This window comes from Protopterus annectens, chromosome 11.part0, assembly GCF_019279795.1.
Source record: "Protopterus annectens isolate FY-2018-M chromosome 11.part0, PAN1.0, whole genome shotgun sequence".
NCBI classification, from domain to species: domain Eukaryota; kingdom Metazoa; phylum Chordata; order Ceratodontiformes; family Protopteridae; genus Protopterus; species Protopterus annectens.
Window position 1 is genome coordinate 1,494,617,684 of NC_056745.1, and position 12,331 is coordinate 1,494,630,014.

The following is a 12,331-nucleotide window of genomic DNA, read 5'->3' on the forward strand; positions in this document are numbered from 1 at the left end:
GGAGAATCCTTTTGTGATGAGGTGTGCCACATAGAAGGATTTCCTGACTACTGTGGCAATGTGGTTATCAAAGGAGAGACTACTGTCCACCTGTGTCCTGAGGTCTCTTATTACACTTTCAGTGTTTAGTGAGCTACCACCTATGTGGTAGTTCATGGGTACTGAGTTTTTACCAAAGGGGATGACAATGGACTTCTTGGCATTGAGCTTGAGGCCATGTTTTTGACACCAAGCATCTGTCTCTGTGAGGCCCTTTTGTAGAATGTCTACATCATTAGGTGATTCTATTATGGCTTCCAGTTTGCAGTCATCTGTGAACTTTGTTAGCCAAAGACCTTCTGTGTTGGCCTGCACTTCAGAGAAGTAGATGCTGAACAGGAGAAGACTCAGGATTGAACCCTGTGGTACTCCACTCATCACTGGTCTGAAGTCGGACTTGGAGTCAGCTAGTTTTACTGTGTGGGTTCTGTCAATGAGCCAGTTGGCCACCCATCTTGTAACATAGGGATTTATGCCCAGTTTAGTGAGTTTATCTATAATTCCAGAGTGGGGGATGGTATCAATAGCCTTGGCAAGGTCAAGATAGGCTGTGTGCACTGCCTTGTCCTCATCTACAGCTCTAGTGACTGCTTCAAAGAAGTCAATCTGGTCTAGTAGACATAATCTACCTTTTACAAACACAAACTGAATGGGGTCCAGGGTTTGGAGGTTACCTATGTCTTTGTTTATAATCTCCAAGATGATACATTCCATGGCCTTGCAGACCAGGCTCATCAGGGTAATGGGGCCATAGTTTCTGGGGTCCATGGTGGCACCCCTTTGTGGAGTTGGATAACCGTTGCTGTGCGCCATTCACTAGGCACATAGCCTGAGGTAAGGCTATGACTGAACATGGTACTTAGGTGGGGTGCCAATTCATTCTGTAGTTCATGCAGTATGCAGCCTATCCAGAGCTAAGCCCAAATGACCTCTTGGTGGGGCCCATTGTTCCATCCACTCTCCCCCAGGCAGTGATACATGTTGGTCACTGTCAGCCTTTCTATGGTGAAAGTCAATCGCCTACTGATCCCTAACGTATTACCAAGACTTTAAAAATTCTTCCCTTTCCTACCTTCTCCTCTTCCCCAAAAAGTCCTCTGTTATCTTTCTTACCATCTCCTAATCTAAAGCACCTTGTTCCTATGCTTCTCACTTTTCAACTCAAATGTTAACCCACAAACTATCCAAACCTTTAGTGTCCCAATCCCCCCTCTAAAATCTCACTACCCTCTCATGGTCCAAATTTAATGTGCATCTGCCAAGATACATATGACTAAAACCCCGCCCACATGTCACCTGCCTCCCTCAGCTCATACTGTCCTAATTAGTATTCATTCTCCCCTGCTCACGTCATGTACGTCCCTCAGGTCATTCTGTCCTAATCAGTATTCATTTTCCCCCTGCTCACATGTCACCTGCCTCCCTCAGCTCATACAGCCCTATTCAGTATTCATTCTCCCCCGCTCACGTCATGTACGTCCCTCAGGTCATTCTGTCCTATTCTAGCACATACATTATTTCCCTTTAACATCCCAGCGCCCCACCATCTCATCATGTCCACAATTCTTGTTCTCCACTAACCATTTCATAGACCCACAACAAGACTTGAGGTGAAACTTCAGATAGAAGTTCATCACATTTTGCAGGTATAAAATTGAAATGTTTTATAGTTTACAAAATTGTACATCACAATTATGTTTGTGAAGTTTGTCCTCGGATACCTTTCAGCAGTGTTTTTTAACCTGTTCTGACATGGCAGACTATTCAGTGTCACCTGCATTAGCACACGATAAGTTTCAGTTGTTACTTGTTGTCTCCTCACCAACTGCCAAAGAGAAGAAGTTGCAGCCTGCTTTTACACCTGCTTTCACACCTGCTTTTAGACCTTCAGCACTGCACTAGAACTTCCTCCCCCACATGACTTCTTCAACATCAGTGATGCTTGCCGAGCAGAAAAAAAACAAAACAGAAACAGACAGAAGAATGCCACCAGGTAAGACAACGTAAAGCAACATAGAACCCATCACCTTGTCCAGTTCATGTGGTTATCTGCTGGAATACATCATCCTTCCCTCTCCTTCAGTCCTTCAAAGATCTTTTCTGTCCAGTCCTCCACTGCCCATACACTTTGCCTACTCATGCTGTTATCATAAACTCACCTAGTACATCCAGTCAAGCGAATTATGTTTTTGATGTGCGTCTTTTTAAAGAAGACTGATCCTGGATATCTCACCTTACTTCCTCCACTTGCAAAGATTCTCAGATTGGTAAGTTTTACTGTTTTTTTAACAATTTCCCTACTTTCAGACTGGTAAAGTTGTAATCAGCTTTCTGCTAAATGTGCAGCCATCTTGGAAGCTCCTACTCAGTCAACACTTGACAGTCAAATGGATGAGGAAGTTATGGATTGAGGAGTAGGCATAGAGCCTCTGTGTATATTCTTGCTGCTGAGAGAAAGCTGGAAGTGGAAAGACAGACACAGAGATTGTGCATGCATTTTTGCTGCTGTAGAAAGTAGGAAACATGGAGGAACAATCAAATAGATTGTGCACACATTTGTTTGCAATTGAAATAAAAATGGTCATAAGGTCATAAGAGCTTCAACAGTGTTCAGGCCTAAAGGCCAACAAGGAACACTGATTCTGTACTATAAGGCTCAAATTTAGTATCTCCTACCCAACTCAATATTTTTCTTGCAATTATTTATTTATTTATTGTATTTCTTAACCGGGAAAGTCCACTGGGCCTGGAAAGAGCCCATTTTGAATGGTAGGCCTGGGGAGAAAAGCTCCACAAAGTCACATACAAATTAAAATAATTATCAAATTATCAAAAGTGGTTAACTGATGGATTTCAGTAAGCATGTTATTCCATAAATACTGTCATATAATTTGATATAAATAAATGTCTTAACCTGGTTTTATATAAGTTGGTCTTAAATTTCATATAATTGTGCTTTAGTGCTTTATCACTTTTATAAATCTCTGTATTATATGTTCATAGGTTCATAGGTGTGTACTAGGCTAATGGCCCTGGGGCCTTTACAAGCCTATCCCATAGAAGTGTCCTGGTATTGTGCCGCCCATTGTTACTTCCCAGCGCCTCTATCAAGAGTGATCCCCTGGGTGAACTTTATATTTCTCATCCCATCATCAAGATTTCTCTTGAAGAGGGACAGTGAGGCACTCTGCTTGACATGTATGGGAAGTCTATTCCAGAGCATGGGCAGTCTCTGAGTTATGAACCTGTCCCTCCAGCATGTTCTGCTGATTGTGGTAATGAGGTTGAGGTCTCTAGAGCATGTGGTGTGGAGGGATTGGGATTTCTTTAGATGTAGCATTTCTTATAGAGCTGGGTCAGACATGGCTTTGTAAGTCAAGCAGAGATTGCCTCTTAGCAGATGATATGAGACAGGGAATAGCTGGAGTTTTTTGACTCTGCCCATGTAGGACAAGTGTTTAAGGCCTAGGATCCTCTTTGTGAGGTCCTTTTGTGGCCTGTCCAGCTGTTGCAGGTGTCTAGTGAGGTACATGCCAAATGGGACATTTTACTCGATGATTGGTCTAATGAGGGAAGAGTAGAGAGAAATGATGACCTGTTTCTTCCTGGATGTAAAACCCTTGGTAATGAGATGTGCCACATAGAAGGACTTTCTGATCACAGTGGCAATGTTGTGTTCGAAGGAGAGGTTGCTGTCAACCTGTGTCCCCAGATCTCTTATAATACCTTCAGCGTTCAGTGGGCTCCCATCAATGTAGTAATTAGTGGGAATTGAGTTTTTCCCAAAGGGGATGACGACGCATGTTTTGGCATTAAGCTTAAGGCCATGGTTTCGACACCAGTCATTGGTCTCAGTGAGGCCTTTCTGTAGGATGTCTGCATCACTTGAGGAGTTAATAATGGCTCCCAGCTTGCAGTTGTCTGTGAATTTGGTCAGCCAAAGCCCCTCCGTGCTGGCCTGGACTTCTGAGAAGTAGATATCAAACAGGAGAGGACCCAGGACTGATCCCTGTGGGACTCCACTCGTGACTGGTCGGCAGTCTGACTTGGAGTCCGTCTCTACTTTCACACTGTGTATTCTATCTGTGAGCCAATTTGCAACCCACCTAACAATATAGGGGTTGATGCCTAATTTATTAAAGAAAATTCATCATGAAATGTTTTATACACTAAAACAAATTTTCCTCTTATATCCTGTAACTTAAAGAATAGAGATTTAAGCATTTATACCGGTCAATATAAATTGTCTTTTAATGCAGAGACTCTTTCAGTAAATTTATGTTGAACACCCTCAAGCACTTTTATCTGACTCGGTGTAAATACAAAACATGCTGGTATGTTCTATAATATGTTATATATCTGTCTTATAAACAGTGATTAAATAATCCATGCTTCTGATGGTCAGATTCTTCAATAGATAACCCATCAGTTTCATAGCCTTTGTGATAATGTAATTTAGATGAATTTTAAATAAAAAATCTGAAGAAATTGTGATGCCAAATCTTTATATTGAGGAACTTTAATAAGTTCTTCATCATCTAAATAAACTGGTTTCCTGTATATGTTTTGATTAAAATACATAACATTATATTTATCTAAAGTAAATCTTTAACCTGTGGTAGAAGTTCAGTTTCCCAGTATTTATGTATAAGGATTTAACTCTTCAAAATCTTTATTGCTTTGTATATCAAATCCCAAGATATAGTTTATCTGGCTGATTGTGGATCCTACCCATGTTTTTATGTGGACAAAACTAACAACATGTTAAAAGTAAGGATCCTACAACATTTATCTGCTATTAGGAATGGGGATACACATAATGCCCTATTTAGACATGTAGAAGATAACCCCACTCACAGTTTTAGGTTTAATAATGTAAACTGAGCAGACCAGAGGTGTGGGGGGAAAACAACAACAGAACTAATAGAATACTAAAATGATGGATTAACTAACTTATGGCGGATAAGGGGGATGAATTGATGAATGTCATCATCCGAAAAACCACCCTAAAAAAAATAGGGGTGTTTTATTACCAGGTTCATTGTTTGTTTTTATTTTTATTGTATTGTGACATTTGATTTGTTTTTATCTGATGAAGGGTTAACACCACTCCAAGCTCCTTTTATCTTTCATTTTTCTTTTTACTTTTTTTTAAACTTTTTTCTGGTTTATATATAGGTGTTCTTTTTTTTTGTTCTTCTCTTGTTTTGTGCTCTTTTTGTGTTTGTGCCTTTTGCATGAAGCATCATTTTTTTTGTGTTCAATTGTGGTTTGTTGGCTGTGCTGGATTGAATCTGGATGGGGTATGATATGGATATGGGTAAAGATAATTGTAGATGGACTAACTAAAGAGAATCTCCATGGTAAGATTCTATAGAGACTTTATACAACTTAACCCCTATTTAACACAATTTTTGTAATATTTGGTATGGGACATTGAACAGACAAAGACTCTGGTTTTCAACTCCTGCCTCACTTTGATGAGACTATTTGAGAACTTTTGAGAGACTGCAATTACAAATGGGGAGACTGGTGCGCCAAGAAGGTCCAATGCACCATTCCATAGGCGTAGTATAGTCCTCGAGGTATGAAGTGTCTGTATTACTTCACAAAGGTGTTACCGTGAACCGGTATAGCTAAAAATAAGCTCATCAACGTTAGAGCGAGGCAAGCTTTCAAATGCTGAATGAGCTTTGAGTTTTTGTTTTGTACCTGAAGGTTACAAGGCTGGCTGACAAGAGAAAAGACAAGCAAGACAAGATTTGGTTTTGCACTTTTATGGATTTATGGATGAGCTTGGATTTATAAAGCGCTTTTCTAGAGGACATAGTGACAATAAATTAAATAACATTAAAATAAATAAATTAAAAAGATCCAGATCCCATGATGATGATTTTTTTATTTAATTTTTATTTTCCCCATGGCCAACGATGGTCAATCAAAATGTCAACGCATGGTCAACAAACAAATATAAATTTTAAAGAAATCTAAAGCTTATAGTGAAAGCAGGCAAGCGCTGCATCTGGGAACAGAGCTCATCTTGTGAGGGATGCTGAACTAGGCAGTACAATGCATTCAGATGGTCACAAGTCAAAAACAGCATCACGCGCATTCTTCTAGCGCCACTCCTGGTCATGTTGTTCCATTGCAAACCCAACCAGAGAGTTGAACCACAAATGAGAAAAAAGCTGGGAAACTCTCAAGCCACGCTGGAAACATCGACCACTCAGCAGCTCCTGTTATACCACCACTTCTGACTCAGCAGCATGTCCTAATGATAGTTCAATTCAAAGAAGAAACCTTTACTCTATTATTCACCAAAGAAGAATAACCAGTTCCTGTGAAAATTTTGGGCCTGGAAAAGGAAAGAAGCTGTAGGGGAGAACATTGCAGAAAGAGAGCGAAGAGCTAGATGGTTGACTAATAGAAAGACTAATGGGGGTTACTAATTTTTTGTCTTTGTTTTAGTTTGATTTTATTTTATATATGTATTGAATAAGGGCCTTTCCTTTATATGTTTTGTACAACTGCCTCTAGAGGTTTGATGCTGAGATGTGTTTCTTAGCATGCTTTATTGTGGATTTTTGCTATAATGTTGTGCGGGGTTGCCTTTCCTGGCATGTTTTTTAGCTCTTGAGACTGCTCTGAGACTGATTGCTTGAGTTTCCCTTCCATGGCTCTTAGGATCCCTTGATTTCACTGGATCTAAATCCATGGATGCAAATACCTGGCTTTTTGGATAAAAGGAAAGACTGCCACATAGGAAAATTTATTATTGTTATAACTATAAAATGGCAGAATAGGATATCCAAGTGGTGATAAGTGAATAAAAATGGTATTGGATTAAGATATGTTATCAACGTAGGTATGGAGATGTATAGCAAAATGATGTCCTCTATAAAAATTTGCCAGGTGATATGGTTAAAATTTGGTTGACAAAGTTCATAATGGTAAAAAATTCTATTAAGTATGATATTTCCATTATTGAATATTGGGTGTGGAAGAGGTCTCAGATATACAGAATTTTCTATCATTTAAAGGACTGAATTGAATACATAAACCCATGTTTTACCAAACCCAATAAATACCCCAATCACTGATAGACATACCCCATTGATTGCCAGACCATATCAATAAAATGTTACTGGATATTTTAACAGAATGTCTATTCTTTTAATATATTATTCAAAAAAAGAAAGATATAGAAAAAATATAGGAGAGGTATTGGATAATGACCTTTAGACATACAAGGGCCACCCCACAATACTACATACAGATGGAATTTTCCACTCATGCAGAATTTATTTACAGTTATATAGCACATCCATGGTATTTCAGCCATTGGTCAATTAATATATAAGTCTTTGATTTAATTTTGCTTTGGTATTGATACAATTGCCTTTCATGGGCCATGGGTGTGCTAATAATGGATCTTTGTGTTACAAATTATTTAAGGACTACACTTTCAGGGTGGGTCTTTGGGTTCATAAAGTTTTTGGCTATATAAATGCTTTTTTTCCAATGTTTATTTAATTTTAGTATATATTCATCTTTGTTGTTGTTATATTTTTTATTTTATATTTAGGGATTAGCTTTTTTTATTTTGTTTTTTGGAGTCCACCTATATTTAGGAGTTCATTTAGGTGGTTTTCCTATACCCACTTTACCAGGTTAGATTTTTGTTGATTTAAAGAAAAATTGCTAGTGAAAATTTAGATTATATTTAGGGAAGGAATGTTGAAAAAAATCTTTATCTTTGTTTATCCACGGTAGGAAGTTAGGAAGATTAGTACTGATAGTATGCATCCGTTATATAATTTCTAATATTGTACTTCATCTAGAAGGGATGAGAGTAGAAGTTAGGAAGAAGAATCTTGTTTAGTAGTAAAGAAAGTTAAGAGGTTTCTTCCATGAGAAGGGAGAACCAGGATGACAGAGGAGGCAATAATGTGCATGACAGAGTAAACAAGTTGAATTTTAGATATATGATAAGAACCTGATATACTAGATCATTAGATGATTAATCATTCATATATATAAGCCTTTTCATTAAGTTAAGTAACATTGAAGAAATATGAATAAGAGTCAATTGATAGGTAGTATAAAGTATAAGATAGACATGTCCCAGTTTTGATAAGATGTTTAATAAAGTTAGAAGGGTCCATGTATTTTGATAGCAGATTGGAATTATTGCAAATGAAAATGGGGCAGTTGTGTTTAAAGTAACAAGTTTACTATTTTAACACTATGATGTAAGGTGGAAACCTTTTTTATTGACAGGGAGGGCTACTTTTGCATAAGCACAGGATCCCCTTTTTTTTAAAAAAGACTAAAACTTTTACTTATGGCTTATATAAGGCCTGATGTACTAATTGGATCATTTACATATATTTATTAAAAGAAAAATAAGTACAACATGTTTTTAAATAGGGAAAGAAGTATGATAAACAAAAGTTAGAATTAGGACATGTAAAATGAAACCCCTAGACACACAATATGCAGGTTATTAGTCATTGTTACATGTAGATTTAATAAAACTTAACTGAAAAAGTTTATCTAATAACTTCTTGAAAAGGGACAATTGTTAATAAAAAATCCAGGAACTTATTGAATTTTGTCAATACTTCAAAGAATGATGCCTAAAAAAAATAGGAACTACTTTATTTGGTCTTTGATGGTTTTTATTAAAAATTTAAATTATGTGATGTGACATTTGTTTTTGGTTGTTTTTTTTCTATATCAAATCCCAATTTACAATAATCCACGTACTTATGACGTCACAGGATTCTATGTCTTGGCATGGTTGAGAAAACAGCATTAAACAATATGGGTCCCCGCACAGGTCCCTGTGGTCTTTCCACCTATATGAACAGGCAACCAGATAATGTATTCCAATACTTAACACATTGTCTCCTACGCTGTAACCATTTCATTATCCACCTAATGATTCCAATACATAACACATTGTTTCATATGCTGCAACCATTTCATTATCCACCTAATGATATAACAATCGGTATTCAGTGTTGTTAGACACCTAATGATTCCAATACATAACACATTGTTTCATATGCTGCAACCATTTCATTATCCACCTAATGATATAACAATCGGTATTCAGTGTTGTTAGACTATTATAGATGGTTGATAATGGTAAACAGTCAAAGGCTTTTGCAAAGTCGAAGTATTTTATATCAGGAACAAGTCCTAAATCCAGAGTTGCCAAACTCTGTTCATAAAAACTTATCAAATTGCTTAAAGTGGATATCCCTCAGATAAAATGAAAGTGGAGTTTAAAAATACAGTAGAAATAAAAGAAAAAGAGATATGCTTAAGAAGTAACAAGAATTATTTAGAGGGGCTGAGAATGGCTAAAGTATTACAAAATAAGGGGAATCTCACAGAACAAGAGGTGGCACAACCACAGAATGCTAAAGAAAAATAAGGGAGTACATGGATACGATGCATGTGTTTAGAAAGATTGCTATCAAGAAACTATTTTTGATAATTTTTTCATAATAACTTTTACCACAGCAACTTAGGCGATAGAAGCTAGAAAGAGTTGTTATCAAACTTAGGGAGCCTATAACAAGAAAAATAACCAGATAACCTGTAGAAGTATTAGAGATAAAGATCTGAAAGTTTTTGTTTAACAATATTTTAAATTTTTAACAGTATTTTAAAAGGAGGGGAAACACCGACATCTGGTAAAAAGCTGTGGTGGCTGTAATACCTAATGATGGTTAAGACCAAGCAGATCCAGCGTCATATAGGTCCATTTCAATTTTAAACCATGATTATAAAATGTTTATGTTTATATTAGCTAAAAGAATAACAAAGGTATTGCCAGCATTGATAGATATGCATCAATGTGGTTTTGTGGAGGGGAGGCAAATATATGACAATCAGTAAATATATGACAATGTTAATAGAACAATGATGATCGAGAGGGAAGCAGAATGTAAGAAAATACAGATGATGTTGATGGGTCTTGATGCAGGAAAAGCATTCAACAGAGTAAGCTTGGATTTTATGAGTATGGCAACGGAAGCATTTGCATTCACTGATACAATAATAAAGTTAACTAGGAGGATATATGTGGTATTGGAGGGAAAAATCAAAGTGTGAAGGTTTCTCTCTGATAAGTTGTGTCTGAAAGGAGGAAGACGGCAGGGATGTCCTCTTTCTCCTTTGTCATTTGCATTATATTTAGAACTGTTGGCAAAGAAAACAGGAGACTCAAAAATTCAAGGATATATTTAGTATGATAGTCAAGGAAAGCTGGGTTTATTTGCAGACAATATTATTTTGAATCTGATAAAACCATAAAAAGACCTCAGTGTTGTGGACCATTCTGAGACCATTTCAAATTTTTAAGGCACATAAAAATAATGAATATAAAACAAAAGCTACACTTGTAAACTATTTGCCCACACGTGAATTGGTACAGAAATATCCATATTTACCAAGGATTGTTCTTTAATTTGTTGGGATAATTTATTTTCTTTTTTACTGCAGATTATTTGGTTGCCATATCTTTTAGAAGAATTAGAAAGAATTCAAACTTTGTTTAAATAGATGTCTTCCTGTTCTGTTAGGCCTCTTATAGACTCATTTTATTAATCTAGATAATCTTTATAGTTTTCTTTCTAAGATTCTAAACGTTATCTTGATTCACTTTTAAAATCTTGATCTCAGGTTTATTGTATATGTTGTAAATAGTTATATTTTAATCTTTTTTCCTATTTATAAGAATTATTTTATATATTATATAACATCAAATTTTATTAAATTCTGTTCCTATTATTAAAATTGTAATAAAACATTTATAAAAACATCCATATTTACAGGGACATGATAAAATGAAGTATTTAGGAGTGTGAGTTAAAAAAGGATTATGTTATGGCAGCTAAGGTTATGTGGGAAAAGACTAAACAAGAGATAATAAACTGGGAAACTAGATGCTGTCTATGGATATGGGTATCAAGATACAAGCAGTAAACTGGTTTTAGTCTCTTTAGGTTTGTACAGAGGTTAGGCATATTTTTTATCAACCAGAGGAAAAGTTTTAGATAGTAATTAATAAACAGCTGAAGGATTTTATCTGGGAAAGGATGAGGGCAAAAGTCAAGTGGGATAAGTTGATCCTTCCAACAGAACAAGGTGGTTTAGGACTACCTGATTTGAAGGGATATTTTAGAGATATGGTTATGGTTCTTATGTATAACACAAGCAGAAAGCTACAATTCACAGTGGAAAGGGATGATGATGAAGTAGGGAGGAAATTCAACAAATAATGAGAGAGTAGGATTTTGGATGCATATCCTTAAGGAGAATAACAACAATCCTAAAAAAATATTATATTCATAAAGTAGCAGAAAGTATTCTAAGAACTAAGCCAAAACAGGAATTGAGAAAGGAGACTATGTCAATGGGGTTGACTGCAATTAGCACTATAGAGAACAGGCAAAAGGGGGCTGTAATTAACTGGCAAAGGAACCAGTGTATTGGGAATAAATAATTAGAGACAAAAAGTTAATAGAATGGGAAGAGGCCAAGAAGACATTTGTACTGCAGGCTAGAGGCTGTCTTCCCTATCAGTGGTTGATTTCAAATTATAGGCAAATAGGGATTGGGGAATCCTAAGTGAAAGACATGCACTGGTAGAGTTTTTAGTTGAATCTAGAATAGAAGCTGCAGTTATTACATGATAACTGTAGGAATCAATCAGCGAAAGTTAGAAAGGATTGGGAAGTGAGATTGGATAAGCAATTTACAAAGAAACCATAGGATGACACGCATGGCTCCCAAATATGGATCAAAGTCTAGAAGATTTAGGTTTTTTGCTTGAAAGCATTTGCATAGGTATTGTTATACCCAAGCAGATTCCAAAGTATTTTGCCTCAGGTAGATGGCAAATGTTGGAGGTATGACAAGGAAGAAAGAAATAACTGGGAACATATGATTTGAGAGTGTAATGAGTTGGCAGACTTAAAAAATTCCCTACAGAGTACTCTGTCAGGAATACTGGATGAGCAAATGGGTGTTACTAAGGAAATTATTGTCAAGCTGGGACACAGGATCTGAATTGCCTAGACATAATAAGGCCTTGTTAAGTTTAATTCTGGTGGCTGCCAAAAAACGCAATTACTAGAAAGTGGAAATCAAAGTCTAAGGCAACCATATCTGAAGTAGTGAATACTTTAACACAGATAAAAGAACTGAAAGTGGGATCTTTAGAAAAGGGTTGGAGCAAATTACATAAAAAAAAATAAAATTATGGGAACAATAA